This window comes from Bactrocera neohumeralis, unplaced genomic scaffold, assembly GCF_024586455.1.
Source record: "Bactrocera neohumeralis isolate Rockhampton unplaced genomic scaffold, APGP_CSIRO_Bneo_wtdbg2-racon-allhic-juicebox.fasta_v2 cluster09, whole genome shotgun sequence".
NCBI classification, from domain to species: Eukaryota; Metazoa; Arthropoda; class Insecta; order Diptera; family Tephritidae; genus Bactrocera; species Bactrocera neohumeralis.
In genome coordinates, this window is record NW_026089622.1 from 32,464,645 (window position 1) to 32,485,321 (window position 20,677).

The window sequence follows — 20,677 nt, forward strand, 5'->3', positions numbered from 1 at the left end:
TAACTTGAGTTTTTCGGAGTCGTTTTCTTGATTCTGGACGTTTCTTATTTTCGGGAAAGGCCAAGCTGTTCTGAGGGCTGGGTTCAGTGAGCAATATCCTCTGTTTAGCCGCTGCTCGTTTAGCGTCCCGGAGCGTTTGCCAGTCTTCCGAACGAACCTCCTATCCAGGGCCGGATTTAAATTTTTGCCGCCCTTGGGCACATGAAAAAATGCCGCCCCGTCACTGAAATTTCACTAAAAATTTTTTAGATTTGATATTATGTTTTAAAAAAATTAAAATATTTAACGTTTTGCAAATAATTTATTATATATATAATACTTCAGTATAATATAAAAAATATAGGTTCTTGTTCTTAAAACTACAAATTTTGCACTGAGCTTGTCTAATAATTGTATTACAGTAATTTTTTTCACAGGCAAACACGCCTGACTTTTTGAATTGCAAAGTGGTCGATTAATAGCGGGATTCTGTAACCAGTCTCTAGTCTCTATTTGAGACATTTTTTGAGGTAAAGTCTCAATTTGTGACTAGATACTATTCACTAAACAGTCTCTAGCGTTAGTCTCAAAATATTGCCTCAAATTTGAGACCTGATAGTTAGAAGGTAACAAAACTAAAAAGAACTCTTGTCTGCCATTTTTAATAGAATAGAGATCATCATAGATATTAATCGATTGTCGTTTTTTATATTTTTTAAGCAACTCAAACACGAAAAGGTTAAAAATAAATCAATTTTACATAAATTTTGTAAATATTATGAAACAAAGTCAACATTTTAATTGATAACACCGGTCAACACGATTTTTGGGTCTGACATCTACATGTTAAATTTTAGTTTCACTTATGACAAAAATAAGGAACATTTTTTTTCCGGTTAAAGTTTGCTTTCTTAGAAATTAGAGCAATTTTTCGATGATTTTTATATTGTTTCTACAATTTCACTATAGATTATAATTAGAAAACTTTTTTTAGAAACAAGAGTCGTTTTTATTCAAGATGTGTGATAAACAATAATATATAAATGTAAAATAACAAGAAATTACTTCCTAAAAGTGAATATTTTTTGTATTTCTTTTACGCTCATATGAGCTCTCTCGTTTTAAACCCCAAATATACTTATCGATGTATGTAGATCAGCCCAAAGCAAACTTAAAGAACTAAAGATTAATATTTAAGTGTCTAGAATCAGAATTCAAGCATGAGAACAGAAACCCCAAAAAAATATTTTTTTTGTTGAAAATTTAATATTTATTATGGACATATTTATTTTCATTCAAGTGTAAAAACATCTCTAAATAATGAAATGTAATAGATTTTGTGACTGTCACTTACAGAATAGCAAAACAGTCTCAAGTCTCAAAAATTGTCTCTAACTTAAAATCTCAAATTTAGAGACTTGAGCAAGAATGATAGAATACAAGATTACGACGACCGCCATTACGAAACGTCATAGTTCCGTGTTGAGAAGAACAAGAGTGAAAAACTGTCAAATGGCTTGCAAATTGTAAACAGAAAAGTAAACACTTTTGTAAATTCGCAAAATATTATTAATTCTTTCGATTTTAATGAAAAGTTTTAGTGAAGCGATTGAATATTGTTGAGTAAAAAGGTTTGAATCATTTCTAAAGAAATATATCGGCCTATTGATAATAAAATTGTCTATTAAGTTGTGATTCAAATGGAGAAGACGTTTCTTGTGTTGTATATAAATATATACATATATTATAAGTTCAGATGTATCAGATGTATGAAATTATGATAAAATAATTGTGAAATTATATTGAAGATATATTTGTAACATATTTTTAACCTATCGTCAACTAATTCCAAATAAAGTGAATGATGAAATCAATTGTGTTTATGATATTTCAGTCTTTCTTTTATTGTACATAAACAGATATTTATATTAGTAATAATTCCAATATAAATATGAAAATAAATTAATGGTCAGGGCGATCGGGCAAGCCACCCTTAGCTCGAATAAAATTAATATATTTATGCTTAGAAATTTAAATAAATACAACAGTACACTTTCACTGGTTTTCTTCATTTGAACAGTTTCCACACATGCTACTCTATTTATTGTGGATGTGCCTAAAACTACTTATATCTTTTCTCGCAACAATATTCTAAACATTCCACTGAAATTTTTCCTGCAAAGACGAATGAATTAATATTATTTTGGGAATTTCCAAAAGTGTTTACTTTTCTGTTTACAATTTGTATGCATTTCTATGCTTGTCTTCTCAACGCAAAACTGTTACGTCACGAAATTGTTGCACAATGTATTTGTTTTTGTAAGAATTGTCACGAGCTAAACCGAAAAAAACTAAGGGTAAACTAGTGTCGTAATCTTATATTCTATCATTCTTGGACTTGAGGCTGTATCACAGTACAGAATCGCACGGTAAATCTTCACAATCTAAACGTTGAAGTACATCTGATTCGATGCATAGAATAGCTAAGCTATTGAGTCTATTTGCACTCATTGGAGAACGTAAGTAGTTTTTAACTCTTTTCAAACAACAAAACGATCGTTCTGCGTTACAGTTTGTTACAGCTAATATAAAAAAAATATTCGATATGCAATTTCTACGTTTGGAAACTCTGTATAAAGGTCGTTTGTACGCAAAAGTTTCAGAATATCGGAAGGTGAATTTTCATTCCATCTTTTTTCAGTTCAATAAGCATGGAAGTGCACAAATTCGTCCTCCAATGAGGACTCAAGATCTGAAGAATAAACATTTTGCATACGTTTAACTCGGTTCCGAATCTCTCTATTATCCAAATTGCCAAATTCAATAATAACTGAGAACTTTTCATGAATCTTTTCATCTGCAATACATCTTTCTCGCAATTCAAAATCCAGATTATCAAGAATTGCATTAAAAGTGTTGACTCTAAAGTGGTCTCGACCTGACAGTTGTACATCTCCATCCCGTGATTCATCAGCATGTAATTTTCCCTTTCTTTTTCTAGAAACTGTCGTTTTATATTCTTTTATCTATGAAATATTTAAAGCAGTTTTTTCATAGATTTCGAATTCATTTCTCGTATCAGCAATAACTTTGATCAAACCACGATAATCGTCGATCACGTCAGCAATGCTACAATCAACTTTCTGCAATCTTCGACTAACAGCATTGAGTCGTGAGAGTAAATAAATATAGTTTAAAAAAACTAAAAAACACGCTTTTAAAACATATCAAACTAAAAAGTGAAAAATAATTTCTGCATTATTGTAAGAAAAGCGTGGAATGCTCGATATATGAAAAATATGTCAACAAGCACCCCACGCTTTTCTCACAATAACGCAGGAATTATTTTTCACTTTTTAGTTTGATATGTTTTAAAAGCGTGTTTTTTAGTTTATTTAAACTATATTTATTTTTAATTTTTTAGTTTGATGTGAGAAACCCCAAATTTGTTAAAATATGAACTATGACATGTAGTATGGGTTAAGTAAATCGATAATTAGGCAGCATTTAATATCTACTTGTGACCTTCCATTGACTAATTGTTATATTATTTGCGACCTAGTTCTATTGACGACTTTACGAATTATTACTTCTTAATCGAATCATTTCTTCTAAAGCTTCAATGTTACATGGGGTTTTACCTGTCAACTTTGAACAGTCTAGTTCTTCAATTCGAGCACCGTCCAAAGATCTACAACGACTAAGTGCTACATAAGCTTGTCCAGCAGCAAACAGTCGAGAGCCCAGATAAATTACTGCATGATCTACTGTACAACCAGAGAACGTATATTTATAACAGAGAACGTCTATCATAGAGAAGGTTCATGTTTCAAATATCGTAACTTTTCGAAGGGGTACTCGGCAGAGATGGATTAGTCTCACCACAGACCAATTATAAGCGTGTTTCACCACATTTAACAGCGATTGAGGGGTTTTTAGAGTCTATGTGAAATAACATGTTAACGTAAATAAAAGAGAACCAACCCTACCAACCATGAGCGGGTAAAAAACCAGATAATCAGTGGGTAAGAAAGTGGGTAATCCATAGGGTAATCATGTGTACTTTAACATAGGCCGAGCGACAATTTTACCCAGTCACGTACGTATACATGTGATCATACATCCTTGTTGCGCTCATTCAGCAGTGTCATATAAAAAAGTATATCTGTCCTGCTCTAATATCCCCAATCGACGGCTGATGCAGGGTTGCATTTTCTCTTTTTAAATAGCTGATGCAGGGTTGCATTTTTTAATTCCTACTTTTAAAATTTCAAAGAAAACTTTTTAATTTTTAAAATTTTTATTTTATTTTATTTTTTACATTTTTACATAAAATCTATTATAATTTATATATAAATAAAAATATATTTAATTTAAAAAAATAATTAATATCTGAAAAAAGATTAATTAAAGAAAATAATTATTAAAACCTGAAAATAAATAATAATTACATTGAAGAAAGATTAATTGTATAAAATGATAATAATATCTAAAAAAAAAGATTAATATTATATGAAAGAATAAAATATATTAAATACAAATAGAATTTACTCTGAAACAAGGATTAATTAAATAAAAAAAGTGATAAAATCTGAAAAGAAAGAATAATTAAATAAAAATCATAATAATATCTGAAATAAAAGAATAATATTATCTGATTATTTAAAATATAAAGTAAACATTTGTTTTCACATATTATATTGGATTGTGCAGGCCGCCTTAAATGCATAAAATACATACTTATGTACATATGTAACTATTTTTGCGTATTATATTGAACTGCGCAATCCAATTTCAAACAACACACACTTTTTCTCACACACTTACTTAACAATTTATATTTGCTGCTTCGGATGATATTGCTGCAGCTGCTAATTCCAATGCTATAAAAACAAATGAAGTAATTATTTTCAAAATATTGTTAAAAAATCACACAAAATTCATTTACTTACCTTCTTGTTGTAAGAGCCTCCTTTACGATGGTACGATCACGAACGACATGCGTCTTTCAATCGTTTTTTTTATTACCTTTTTTGGGATTATATATTGTCACTATTGACAATTATGTTTTCTCCTTCGCACTCATTCAAATAAATCAAGCAATGAAACAAACTTTTTTTCATCGCATTTAGGTAAACAAAAAATAACCCGAAAATGTGCGTTGGTGTTAGTGTATAGAGAAAAAATGTGTAGTTGTATTGGAATATTTGTCTCGTTGGCCGTGGTTGCAGGGAAATATACATACATGTGTATTTATATGCAGGTGATTTTTGGTTGGCGGAAAAGTTCTTGTATGCTACATATGACTTTTTCTAAAGCTTGCATATATATGTATGCTTTACGAGGGAAATTGCGCCAAATGAAAGATAAAGAGGAGATTCTGCTTTTTGATTGGAAAAGTTTTTGTATACTATATACAAGTAGTTAGTTAGTTGGTCTAATATACATATAGTATATATGTATGTATATATAATATATAATAATATATCTTTTACTGGGGAAATTGCGCCAAAAATGAAAGTTGAAGAAGAAATCGTCAACGGAATTTTAGTTCTAAATGAATTTCGTCGCAGAAAGATCGCCAATTCGATTCAACACGATTTTTCAAATAGTTTTTTTAAAACAAAATGTTTCTTGCATCTATTAGTTACTTCTATCTTTGATGGATCTACTGTAGTTCTACCATTTGTTACCCTAGAAATTAAGTTTGTGTTTGATACAATTTTTATTTTTCCTCTGATATCTTCATGTTGGCATTATGAAGTGTATATGGTCGAATATATGAGGTCACCATCTATATATACAAGGTGCGTTCCAACAGCAATCAGGACATTTTGAATTTGGCGCCGTGCGGTGGTGCGTAAGAATCTGCTATCTTTATCGATTGTCCAGTGAGAATTTCAAACAGTCCCCCAATCAGTTGACTCTCACACGCTGTATCCGCAGCTAAGTTCATTATTATGCAAAACAGATTTTATCGATTAATGAAAACTCCGAAAACATACATATGTACATACTAACAACAAACATGTTTGTACATTCTGGTGTCAACAAACGGTAATTGTTTAATCCAAACAAATACTCCTCTGGATTACTCCCACAAATTACATAAAGTAATAGAGGCGTAATGCAGAGGAATAACAACCGCCCCAACTTCACCCAACAGAACAGAAGGAGAAACAAAAAGGAGACGATTTTCCCGCGCTTTTTACCAAAAAGGCTATTATTATCCCGCCAACATAAAAGTGAACACAATAAGTGAAAACGGAGAACACAATTAAGTAAAATTAAACACAAGCGAACACAGTGATACATTCAAGTGAACAAACACAACAAAGAGGAAAAAACCCTCCAATCATCATTTCTGCCAAAAATATCAACACAGGCTATAAAGCAGCAGCAGGTTACAATAATTTAATAAATTAACATAGATTTACATGTATCTATAGAGCAGTGTTACCCAAAGTGGGCGACAACGCCCCCTTGTGTCAAGGGGGGCGGTAAGAGACCCAGAAAGAAAATGGGGGCGTTGTGTAGAGGTCTGGGGGGTTATTTGTAATTTTATTTAGTTAGGAGACCTCTTAGACAACTCTCAACAACAACTTGTGAACATGAACTAATATGAATTAAAAGATTGCTCAAACTCGGTTCTATATTTCTCTCCGCGTAGTTCATATATCTGTCCTATTTTATTGAATATAGAAAAAATGAAAATCATGTCAATCGGTCGCTCCGTTTCATAATGGGGCACCTCGACAGGATAGAATTTATAGAATACTAACTGTCAAACGTATTGCTATTGCCATTGCCAAATCTGTATGTGAGCATTTGCTATCATAATATAATCATTTGTGGAAAGGTGTAGGGTACGTAGGTTCGAGCTGATGTAGCGCATGCTTTGAGCTCTTGAATAATTTATTTTGTCACTTGCGAAATGACGTCGGGTAGGTAGCTGATGTAGCGCACGTTTTGAGCTTTTGAACTCCTTAAATCTTTTATATGGAAAATAAAAAAAAGGATCTTTATCCTTTCTTACAAATGCATATCTGGGAGAAATAAGATAATAAGAAAAGGAGAAAGATCCTTTTTTACAAATGTATTTCTGGGAAAAATAAGATAATACGAAAAGGAGAAAAATCCTTTTTTTACAAATGTATTTCTAGGAAAAATAAGAATTCATATTTTTGGACTACTATATAATAATTGTGCTTAAGCATTCCTATATAAACAATGTAATATTTATTTTATACTCATTTGTGGTTTTGCGCGCAATAGATGAGCATTACTTACGCATCCTTTACACTACTCGCGAAGTTAAACGTATTTCTCAAAGCAAAACAATGTCGGAAGTAAAAAAGAAGAGACGGCAATACTGTGCGGAATACATTAAATTCGGATTCATTGAAAATCCCACAAACCCATCCTCGCCTTTGTGTCTTCTATGTCTAAAAACATTTTCGAATGAAGCAATGAAGCCTTCAAGACTGCAAGATCATTTGAATAAAATGCATCCAGATAAGAGAGACAAGAATGTAGCATATTTTCAAGACCTATTTTCGGCGGCTGCTAAGCAAGATGACGACGGACTTCGAGCTTCGTACAATATCTCTTTGTTAATTGCTCAAAAAACCAAACCACATAACATCGCAGAAGAGTTAATATTGCCAGCAATAAATGAAGTAATAACTACCGTGCTTCATAAACCGGCCGCAGATATTATCCGAAAAATTCCTTTGAGTAATAATTCTGTGCAAAGACGAATTGATGAAATGGCTGAAAACATTGAAGAATCATTGTGCGATCACCTGAGGACAAGCCAATTCTCAATTCAGCTCGATGAGTCCACTTTACCAACTAATGAAGCATTGTTGTTGTCGTACGTGAGGTTTATTAAAGATGAGAAAATATCTGAAGAACTATTATTTGCTAGAAATTTAGAGACCGATACAAAAGGCGAAACCATATTCGATATATTGGAAAAGTTTTGCGATGAGAAAGAGATTCCTTTGAAAAATGTTATTTCAATTGCTACGGATGGCGCTCCGGCTATGATAGGGTGCCATAAAGGCTTAATATCGCACTTAAAAAATAAAATTCCAGATGTCCTTGGTGTACATTGCGTTATTCATAGATAACATTTAGTTGCTAGAAACTTAAGTGAAAAACTATTTCAATCACTGCAATATGTCATCAAAGCAGTCAATAAAATCCGCAACAGCTCTTTGAATGATATATTATTTCATCAGCTTTGTGTTACTAATGACGAGGATTTCAATTGTTTGTTGTTTCATACTGAAGTTCGTTGGCTATCAAGAGGCAATTGTCTGACTCGATTCTACAACCTGTTCGACTCTGTTAAAGAGTTCATGGAAACTAAAGATACAGAATTTTAGTACAAGCTCATAACATTAAAGAATTATATAGCTTACATGACAGACCTGTATAAATTGTTCAACGACATGAATCTCCAACTGCAGGGCGATAAACTAAATTTAATTAAAACAAAAAACGTCGTTGCTGCTTTCGCAGCCAAACTGCTTCTACACAAAAAGAATCTGGGCAGACGTGAGTTTCACAATTTTTGGAATTTATCAGTATCATGCAGTAATGACGAATTGTTTGCCTACTGCCAACATTTGGAAAACCTTCACATTGACTTCACCGAACGGTACCAGGACATTTTGAACTTGGAAATACCAGTTGTTGGATCCGTTTTCAAATGTCAACACAGCAATGTCACCTCAGCTGGAAGAAGAACTTATAGAATTGACAACAAACGAGGAAATAAAAATCAAGTTCAAAAATGGTTACCAAGTATTTAGGCTACAAAAACCGATCTCGCAATTGTACCCAGGATTGTGGTCAATCGTTCAACGATTCTTGATAGCATTCCCATCGTCATATTTGTGTGAACGTGGATTTAGTGCTGTGACAACACTGCTTACTAAAAATAGAAATCGTTTGCTTGTTACCGAACGTGGCGACTTGCGACAGTTCTTGAGTAAATTGGAACCTGATATTAACAAACTTATTAAACAGCATCAGATTCATCCTTCACTTTAGTTTTTATATATGGATCGATTATTTTAGTTTTATTTTTAATAAAAGATTCTCTGTTTTAATACTATAAAGTTGTGTTTCAATAATCATTCTTATTGGCGCCGTTGTATGTTACCCAGGTTTCAAGTTGCTGGTTATAGTAAAAGTTTCGTTTAGAATTCTGCGTTAATATACATATATAGGTCACAATAATTAATTTGAAGTTATAGTGGTTTTTAAATAGGTGAAAAAATGGGGGCGCTAAAAAATATTTATTCTCAAAGTGGGCGGTAGACAAAATAAGTTTGGGAACCACTGCTATAAAGTAACACAATTAATCCTTATTGATAACACACACACACAAATAAATTTATATATACACAATTAAACTCGAAAATTATAACGTTTGAACTTAAATTAATATCTTTTAATTATTCGCAATCGGCCCCAAACGTCGACATACCCCGACAGTAATATAATCGTAGAACGTTGTGTTTTATTACACCTACATATACATAAACATGTATTACTCTCTCGGTAAAAGTTAATGAAAGCAAAAGTGCTCGCAGAGAGAGGAACAAATAAAAAGTGGAGACACAATAAGACTTTTCAATGAGATCTATGCAAATAGCATCAAGTATATGAATTATACCCTGAACATAATTTTTTTAATTTTGTCACGAAGTTTGTAACACCCAAAAGGAAGCATCGGAGTTCCTATAAATATGTACTTACATATGTACATATATGTATGTACGTATGCACATTTGCCAATGTATGAACGAAGTATATCATCTATACATCTTTGAAATATGAAGTTATAAATTAACTACCATGTAACATATTTGTTTTTATAGATTTATCTAATACAATTCTCTTAGCTAATGGATAATCTTTTTATATAACTACTGGTTGCACCTGAATCTAAAAGTATATACACGGACTTACCGTCTGGTGCTCTGGTAGGGTTGGTAGGCCGTGTCGTATTATTAAAACATGTTTCTGGTCGGTGTACTCGCTTGGTGACTCATTGTATAATGACTGGATATCTTGCATGTCATCCTTTATGTGGTTGAGTCTCCGTGCCTTGGTGTGTACGTTGACGTCTGTACCTTCTCTGGCTGGATTTCCGTTGAAGGTTTGTGGTGTCGGTCTTCTTAATCTGGGTGACGAATCGACGTCCATTGGTTCTATTGCTTGCTGCCATTAATGACTGAACGTAGGTTGCTGGAATGTTCTCTGCGGCTGCTGCATTCTTGGTATATACTCCAAATGGTGCTGTCTCGTATGATGTTGCATTGTCGGCCGGCATATGAGTCATCTAGTCTATCTATTATGTCATGGGAATTTAATTTTGTGTTATTGTTTATCAGGATCTGTGCAGCTCTTCTTTTATTTTTCCCTAGTAGAATAGGATTTAGTGCTTCAAGTGCGTGTAATTTCTTCTGTAGCTCCGCTATAACACTTTCTAATTTTTTGTTTCTTTGTTTGATTATATTCATAATTATTTTTGCTATCATATACAGGATTTGTTGAATTATATCCTTTATAGGCTTTTTATTAATCAGGACTATATCCTGTGTTAGGGTGTCTACGCGAAGGATTTTTACTCGAAACCTTTTATTGTTATGCCCCATGTAAGGCGTCAATTAAAAATTCTAGGTATACCCTACCCTACCATATGTAGGTTTTGAGACAACTTTAGGGTGTCAATATACAAGTATTTACAGACATATAAATAAGTATATCGAATTCCGAGGTGAACTTACTATAATGACTGGACTATATTTTTAGTTTCACTAAAGCGGAACGTTCTTTATTCATACACGTTTACGACTTAAACACTCTAAACACCAATAACCAGGAATAATGGGATGCCCAACTTATTCCAGTGTGAGAGCGCCTCAAAATAAGCGTTTTTCATAACATTTTCCATTATGGCCCGATCGAACAAAATAAGAATTTTTGGGCATTTTGAATTAAAATACCCAACATTTATTACGATTGCAAATTATTATATATTGGACTTTTAATATATGGCGAAACTACTTAATTCCTTTTTTATGATTTTATGTATATTAAAACAACTGACTTTAGATCTTTCAATACTTAATAAGGTGAATTAAGCCTGTTAGTCTCAATTAAATGTTTTTAATCATTTGTAATAAAAAATTAATTCTATTATGCATCAAATTACAAAACGTTTCATGAAATATATTTAAATTCCGCATTTTCTTTGATTTTCATTGCTTTAAATTTTTATTAGCGATCTTGAACGGCGGCAACAAATTCCTCCGTTCACATATGTATATTTTTGGTATAATTTCAATCTGGCCGTTCCAGTCATTCCAATTGCAAAACGTCAAAACCTACCCAATCCAGTCAACTGTCAAAGTTCGGTAGGTGAGCGGTTCTTACATTTCCAGTGACAGGAGAGTTGGGGATCTCTTTATCTCTGCCAATAACTAAAGACAAAGCAAGCATGTGTGCTGACTCTATTTATATAAAAGTAATGCTACACTAAGATAAGAGTGTTCGCTGTAGTTACGCCAATGGAAAATTACCAAAGTGGCGTGATATGTATGGTGTTATCGCAGAGATAAAGAGATCCCCAACTCGCCTGGCACTGGAAATGTGAGAACCGCTCACCTACCGAACTTTGACAGTTGACTGGATTGGGTAGGTTTTGACGTTTTGCAATTGGAATGACTGGAACGGCCAGATTGAAATTATACCAAAACTATATGTGAACGGAGGAATTTGTTGCCGCCGTTCAAGATCGCTAATAAAAAGTAAAAAAAATCAAAGAAAATGCGAAATTTAAATATATTTCATGAAACGTTTTGCTATTTGATGCACAGAATAATTAATTTTTTATTACAAATGATTAAAAACATTTAATTGAGACTAACAGGCTTAATTCACCATATTGAGTAGTGAAATATCAAAAGTCAGTTGTTTTAATATATCATAAAATCATAAAAAAGGATTTAAGTAGTTTCGCCATATATTAAAAGTCCAATATATAATAATTTGCAATCGTAATAAATGTTGGGTATTTTAATTCAAAATGCCCAAAAATTCTTATTTTGTTCGATGTGGCCACAATGGAAAATGTTATAAAAAACGCTGATTTTGAGGCGCTCTCACGCTGGAGTAAGTTGGGCATCCCATTATCCCTGGTTATCGCTTATTGCTGTGCGGTGCTGAATGGTGTGCAGAGTTCGAAATGTTGGAAAATGAAAAATTAACACCGGCAAAAAAGGAAACAAATATTAATTGTTACATGTAATTGATAAACAACATGAAATCTATAGCACTGTGGTTAGTGGAATCTAATAGGGGTAAAAGGATTGAGCGAAGAGTGATTGGAGACTAACATAGCATAATCGAAAATTAGTTCAAACGCATGCAAAAGTTTTTAGATCTTAATATAGAATACTATGAAAAACAATAAAGCGATTGGCAATTATAAGCTATTCCTGAAAATTAAAACACTAAGCATTTGACAAAAATTTATTACCATACATTTCTTTTTTGTTACAGTTACTGGTAAACATTAAAAATTTTGAATCCCCTTTAATCTTTCAACTGATGTACACACTTACATATGTATAACGCTGATAACCTTTAGAGTGAACTTCAAGTTACTTGGCTTTAGGACCACCACCTGGTTCAGTAATTTGTTTAAATTTTTTTAACATATGTATACTTCAAATTGATTTTTGTTGGTCTGTGCGCTGTCTCTAAAATACGCATTTTAACATAATTTAGTGCGTCCATTTTTTTACTTAAATATTTACATGCAAATACAAATACTTAAATATTTTTTTTTTAATTTCCACAATTATCAATAGCGAAATCAGCGATACGTATATCATTAGAATACGGAATGTATTTTCTCGAGTCGTAAAATGACTTTTGATACGAAGTCAATGATTTTAAAGCAATTTTTTCAATGATTAGACTCACTGTTTCTAATTACAATTGCTTATGTATGACCATTTCAAAAATAATTTCTTTCCTGTCCTAAATATGATCTTTCTTACAGCGGCAAACAAACGTGTCTATACCAAAACGAATAGATAAGGTCACAGACAGAACCAGTAATTTAGGCAAAGATTATGGGGGGCGGTCGTTGTTGAAATAAGTTTAAGGGATACCATAAACGGCCGCAACATTTTTACAAGCGAATATAGATACATATAAACTAAAAAATAGTTAACAGTGGCTATGAAGTTTTCTTACTAAGAGACTCGAGAATTGGAACAAACCGTTTTGTGGAAAGCAAGTTTTTATATAGGGCCTTTAGTGTTGGTTATCATAATTGTGTATCTATTGTATGTACATATATGGTAGAATTAATTGATTTTCGCGATGAAGGAGAATTGTGTTAAAAAAGTGGTAAATATAATTACTCAACCGGTCATCAACTCGAATATTTCCTTAGAAGCCGATTGCAAAAGAAAAATGTTTGGATAACTACATTTTTTCAGCAGAGCTTCTTTTGAGTATTTAGGTATGCCAAATAATGGGTTGTCAAAAAAGTCTTGCGGTATTTTTATTGAACTTTTTTTTTTTTATTGAAATTGAAATGAATTTTTGATGACTCATGCCCAGCTCTTGACCGATGCTACGGCTGTTACTATGCGGGTCTCTTTCGACCAATTCAGCGATTTTATCGCAATTTTCGACGACAGGCCTTCCGGAGCGTGGCGCATCTTCGACCACCTCTACACCAGAACGAAAACGTTGAAACCATCGTTGTGAGGTGGAAATGGAAACTGTATCGGGTCCATAAACTGCACAAATTTTATTGGCGGCTAGAGATGCATTTTTGCCTTTATCGTAGAAGTACTGTAAAATATGTCGTATTTTCTCTTTATTTTGCTCCATGTTTGTGACGCTATAACTCACGAACGACTTAAGAGAAACGACAATCAATCAAACACGTGTTAGCGCGTGAAATGAGCTTTCCAAAAAGGTATAGCATGACCCGATGCGACGAATAAAACTAGAACTACGCGCTTTCAGCGCCAACTAGCGAAAATACCGCAGGATTTTTTGACAACCAATATTTACATAAAAGCGTTGAGTAGCACGCTTTTTCCGTTCAGCGTTAACTCTGACGCAGTATCTCCAAATAAATTAGCAACTTTACTTCGAATTCTCTATTTATTTAGCATGCGTCATTCAAAATCTAGGCGCATGAGCAATTTTTGTAATTTGCCGCTGCCGTTTTTATTTAGAGACGGCAGGAAGGACGTTTTCAGTAATGCAAACGGCGAAATTTGTTTGATGAAACCAGTTAAAAAAAAACAAAACTGGCATCTTTGCTTAAATTGAAAGTTCCGAACGGTATCACTGTCGTAGGTGTTGCCCAAAAATGTGCAAATTTTACAAGCTTTGAAAAGTAGTTGCACAAAAATTTACACCGAAACCAACTGTGCTAAAATGTTATGTAATATATAATTTTAATACTGTTGTTTTTTATATTTGCTGATTATCTTTTTTCATTTTATAGCAATAATAGAAGGAGAGGACGATTCTTTTCCATATGCCTCAAGCAACTCTCGACTTCCGGTCCTAGACCAAGTAACCTCAGGATAGGCAAAGAACATCCGTTTGAAGGCGGGCTGAAGTGAAACAGCGAAACATCCCATCCACAGGGTAGAGCAGTGGTTTTGGGACCCGCCACGTAAAAAACGCCCCCATGAACAAGTGCAAACAGCGTCGGATGAGAGACCCTGGTTTTGATGTCGACCATGGCAAATGCACTAAGGATAACGATTTAAGGGCATGCATCTGGAATGTCCGGTCCCTTAATTTGAAAGGTGCCGCTGACCTGGTTGATGTTCTCGTTAAAGTGAAGGCTGTCATTATCGCCGTCCTAGAAATGCGATGGAGGGACAAGGGTTGAGGCGAGTAGGTCTTTGTGGCTTTTTACTACAGTAGGTATATAAAGTGTGTGGGAGAGAAACTGAAAACTTTTCATTCTTTATTTCTCTATTCGCTTATATTTGAATCAATGGAAAATAAGATTCATTCTACCCATTCGATTAGTACTATATGGGTTTTTGACAATATTGCCTGGTACATGAGTACTTTTGATTACGTAGGTTGCCTTTATAATTCAGGATTTCGCAACCAAAGTCTTGCAATCCGGTAACTATTATATGTATGTATGTATATACCTAGAACGTTTGCATACGACCGCTATTTGTGTTGTTTACAGTAACTTGAAATGTGCATCTCGGTAAAAAAAAATTAAACCGCGAACATTTTCGAGCTAATATTTTTTACAAATTTCGGCGTGGGTTAACTCAGCAACAGTACATCGATGAACTGAATTCAGTTTTTGACGATTAAGCTCCATCAAGGGCTAGTGTTTATGGATGCAATGATAAGCTCGATTAGTCGTAAAATTGAAATTGTTAAAAAAATGCGATAGCTGTGATAGAGATGATGAATCGAGTATTTAGGCGTATGCGTCCGTAAGTAAAGATCAGTTGACTACATGAGTATTTCAAGATGAACCGAATCAAATAAAAGTTATTCAAGCATGAAACACTTGCAAGCAAATGGTTAACTTTGTTTTTGGAACAACTGTATATGTATATAACAACCATACCATTAGAAGAACGTAGAACAATAAATGCTGAGTGATACACTACCATCTGTTTGCGTGGTGTCTTTCAAGAAGCCAGGAGAACTAACCGTCGAAGACGGATCATCTTTCATCACAATAATGCGAGCCTCACACATCCACTGAAATAATTACTTTTTTGAGCACTCAAAACATCGATATGATGAATCTTGCACTGTATAGTCTTGACTTGGCACCGATTGATTTCCTTTCATTCTCGTACGTAAAAAATAAACTAAGAGGTCAAAGTTTTCTGACACGTGAAGAGGCAGTTGATGATACATCAATCAGGGTTCCAAAAGTGCTTCGAAAATTGGTTCAAACACACGCAAAAGTTTTTACATCTTATTGGAGAATACTATGTCTTCAACATATCGCTGATTTGATAAGAGAGCTGCCCCGCCACTATGTCAAAATGCACGGCGACTTTAACACCAGAGTGAAATAGGAAGGTATTTTTGGCACAACAGTTGGTAAATTCAGCCTCCACGAAGAAACGTCCCCAAATGGGTTGAAGCTGATCGACTTCGCCACAGAGAGCACACGTTAAAAACATGGTATAAGAAAACTTTGGGACGACATTTCAAGCTCCTTACGTACAGCCGTAACCGAAGCCATTGGTTTTCGAAATATGCAAAAGAACAGCTAGTACGACGAGGAGTGCCGTGTGGAAGCGGAGAGAAAACAGACTGCCTACCTTGGAACGTTACGATCGACCACAACACGTGCGGGATGAAATAGATACCGAAGAGGGAATCGAGACGCATTTGCTGAAAGAAATAAAAGAGGCCGAAATGCGTGACTATGACGACAGGGATAATGCTAGAAAACTCTCCTTCTCCAGCCTGCTGAATGGTATTGAAAGCATAACGCTAGGAGAAGGTGAACCCGATTCCTGATTGGAAGTTAAGTGTGCTCTGCTCAATCCACAAAAAGGGAGACCCACAATATACACCAACTATCGTGGGATAAGTTTCCTAAACATCGTATATATATCGAGCATATTGTGTGAAAGATTAAACCCCACCGTCAATAAACCGATTGAACCTCATCACTGTGGCTTTAGGCTTGGAAAAAGTAAAAACCTACCAGATATTTACCATGCGCCAAATCTTTGAATAGACCCGTGAAAAGAGAATCGACACACACCACCTCTTCGTCGATTTCAAAGCTGCTTTTGACAGCACGAAAAGAGATGTTTCCTCAAAACTAATACAGCTGTGTAAACTGACGTTGAGCAATACCAAAAGATCCGTCAGGATAGACAGGGACCTCTGCGAGCCGTTCGATACCAAACCAGGTTTCAGACAAGGCGAGTTCAGACAAGGCAAATTCGAGCTGCAGAACTTAATCGGGCAGGTAACATCTTCTATAAAAGTATACAGCTGCTGGTCAACGAGGGCAAGGAGAAATATCTCCTGTCCTCAAAAAAACATTCGTCGCACTCAGGACTAGGCACCCACGTCACAGTTGACAACGTCCGATGTTTTTAACGTGGGTACCTGCTGACGACAGCCTTACTCCACGGCGCTCAGAAGCACAGCGGATCAAATCAATGCGTTGATCAGCGCCCTGAGAATACAAAGCATTTTCAGTACCAATTGGCTGTGTGGAATGGACACACTAACCACCTTGGTCGGGTTCGAGGCCCATATAAAACCTCTGTCGTCACATTCAACTGACAAAGTCTGTTCTTTCCGCATGTGGGTTTTAATCACAACCACCACGATGTTGGCATGAGCAGGTTGGAGTTACCTCCCGTGGTACCAGAATTAAGTCTCCGGTCAGACCTCGTAGCCGAAGCTACTAACAGATGAGCTTCCATACGGCTCTGGACTGGTAGCCAGGCGTTGGACCCTATACATGCATCACATACACACGCCAATCATACAAAAATTAACCCTAATTCCAGCTAACCACATTCACCGCTTAAATAATTAACGCGCAAACAACCATAACTGTTCGGTATTCCGACTAGTGGAGATCACACGACTACCATCTAATCGTCCATCAGTCCAGCTAATCTCCATACCACCCAGATCCCTAATGTCCGAGTACATCGGGCACTCTGCAATTAAAAACACTCCGATCTATCCGATAGGTGCCTCTGATGCAAACATGCATCAGCTTGTAGCCATAAATTCGAGGAGGATTCGGAGGCAGATTTATTTATTTATTTATTTAGTAAAGTCTATGAACAATGATTCTTACAGACTAATGAAAAACTACGATGCATATTAGAATTCTAAAATAATAAAATTACAATAACAAGAGTAGATAACTTAAACTAAAAAACAGAATTGAGGGTATTAATGAAGGATACCCTAGAGTGAGAAAAATCAAGTAGAACTTTCTCGGAGATCGAGTTAAACTCCCGCATAGCCCTCTTGAGGGGAGCATGTTCAGCAAAATTAGTACTTTCCTTTTTGTAATAAAATGGCGAGATGGATCTGAGACAACGCTGGGGAGTATTGAAGTTGAGTTTCCCTAATAAGTAGGGACAGTCAATTTCCCCGTTAATTACATTGTAGACAAATGAAAGTGAGAGAACGGACCTTCGATTTTCCAGCGATTTAAGATGTAAAAGCAATAAACGCGATGTATACGATGGTATTGGGTCAACAAACTTTAAGGAGCGGAGAGCATATTTAAGAAAGATCTTTTGAACACGCTCGATCCTGTTAATTGACGATATGCAATATGGTCTCCAAATAAACACTGCATACTCCAAAATGGACCGCACAAAACATGTGTACAGTAATTTTAACGTGTAAGGGTCGGAAAAATTTGTAGAATTTCGACGGACAAAGCCAAGTACAGAAAAAGATTTTGAAGTGATATAGTTGATGTGATTACTGAAAGAAAATCTGTTGTCAAAGATTACCCCAAGATCTTTGATTTCAGTAACGCATTTTAGGACGCAATTAGAAATACTGTAGCTAGAAGATAATATGTTGCGTCCCCTACCATAGGAGATCTGTGAGCATTTATCTACATTCAGAAAAAGTTTCGATTTCAATCACCAATTATGAAAAGTATCAATATCACATTGAAGTTTGAGTACATCTTGTGTGTTATTGATTAATGCAAAAATTTTTAAGTCATCTGCATATAACAGAAAGTTGGCGAAAGAGAAGCAACAGGAGATGTCATTGATAAACAGCACAAAGAGAAGTGGACCCAAGACGCTTCCTTGTGGGACTCCCGAAGACGCAGTGAATGAATCAGATGACACTCCATCAACAGTGACTACGCATCGTCTGTTTTGCAAATATGATTTAATCCACATCAAGAAGGCCGAGTGAAATCCTAGTGATGATAATTTTTTTAGAGAAATCTGTGTAGACACAATCTACTTGAAATCCAGCGGAGAATGCAGACATACAGTAATCACTAAAAACTGCTAAGTTTGACACAGTGGAGCGCCCAGGGACAAACCCATGCTGATTGACATTAATTATTGATTTTACTGCAAAATATAATTTATTTTTAACAGAACACTCAAAAATTTTCGAAATAGTAGAGAGTTTAGAAATAGGCCTGTAATTGCAGACATCATCCTTTCTACCACCTTTATGAATAGGGGTAATGCATGTCAATTTCCAGTCAGAAATGAAATCATCGGTGGCGAGAGACTTATTGAAGATAAGCATGAGAGGATGTAATAAGGCAGTGCAATTTTTTATAAAAACGGGCGGAAGCCCGTCCAAATCCAATTTGGACGAGGACTTAATGTCACAAATAGCCTTAGCAATATCGTCCTGTGAAAGACACAGTGAGCCAAAATTTATGGATGGGAAGTTATCAGCTGAAAAAGTGGAACTAGTACCAGGATCATCGTTGAACATAGTTCGATTTGAAAAATTCAGCGAACAAATTGGAGATTTCGACCGGAGTGCATGCCGACTTATCACCCCAGCGTAAAGCAGAGGGAATGGCCGAACACGCTCTTTTAGATTTTACAAAGTTCCAAAAGAACTTAGGGTTTGACTTAATTGTAGACTCCGTATTATTAATAAACCTTTTATAGAGGAACTTATCCAATTCATTAAACAGTTTTGTGTAGTGCTGATATTGAACAAAGGAAACATGAGATTTAGTTGAAGAGAATTTTCTAAAATATTTATTTCTAAGATTTTTTAGACGTTTAAGGTCCTTAGTGTACCAAGGCAACTTATATGGTTGTATGTGTTTGAGCGGGATATTATAATGACAAAATTCCTGGATTGATTTCTAAAAAATGGAGAAACTATTAGCTGTATCAAGTCCCGATAGTAAATCATCCCATTTTATTTCAAAGAGCTGATTGTTGAGCCGTTCAAAGTCGCAAAATGCAAAATTAAAACCAAACCCATCAATTGGTTTGACAGGGGCGAAAAGATAAGTATCCACCTCAAACGCTAGCGGTGAATGATGGATGGTGGCTGGAGTAATTGGAGAGAATCCATCAAGAATCCTAAATTTTAAATTATCACTAAGAAAGACTAGGTCAAGAAATCGATCGAGACTATTTGAATATGAGTTGATTTGTATCAGATTGAGACCAAGCAAGCTATCAATGAGAAATAACTCCTGAGAAGACGAAAAATTTGAAGGAATAAGAGCAGGACTATAGGAACAACCAGACCAGACGATATTGCTTAGATTAAAGTCACCCAAAACACAAATATTATTCTCTTTCACCTTGTTTAATACCAGCGAGGAAATATTATTTGCGTGCAACTTGTACAACTCTAGCGGACTATTAGGAGGGATGTATGAGACTGCAATGAACAGAGCATCATTGACACAGATACATAGTTGGTCCAGGATAGAATCTTCATTCTCAAGCATAATTAAGCGAGGACGATATTTGCGATGAACTGCTAAGAGAACTCCACCCCCTCTTAGACAGCCAGTTTTTTCGTGATCTCTGTCCTTGCGGAAGACATAATAGAGATTTGAGTCAAAGTATTCGCTATCGAAATAACTAGAATTCAGCCAAGTCTCAACAATAACGATAATATCGAAATC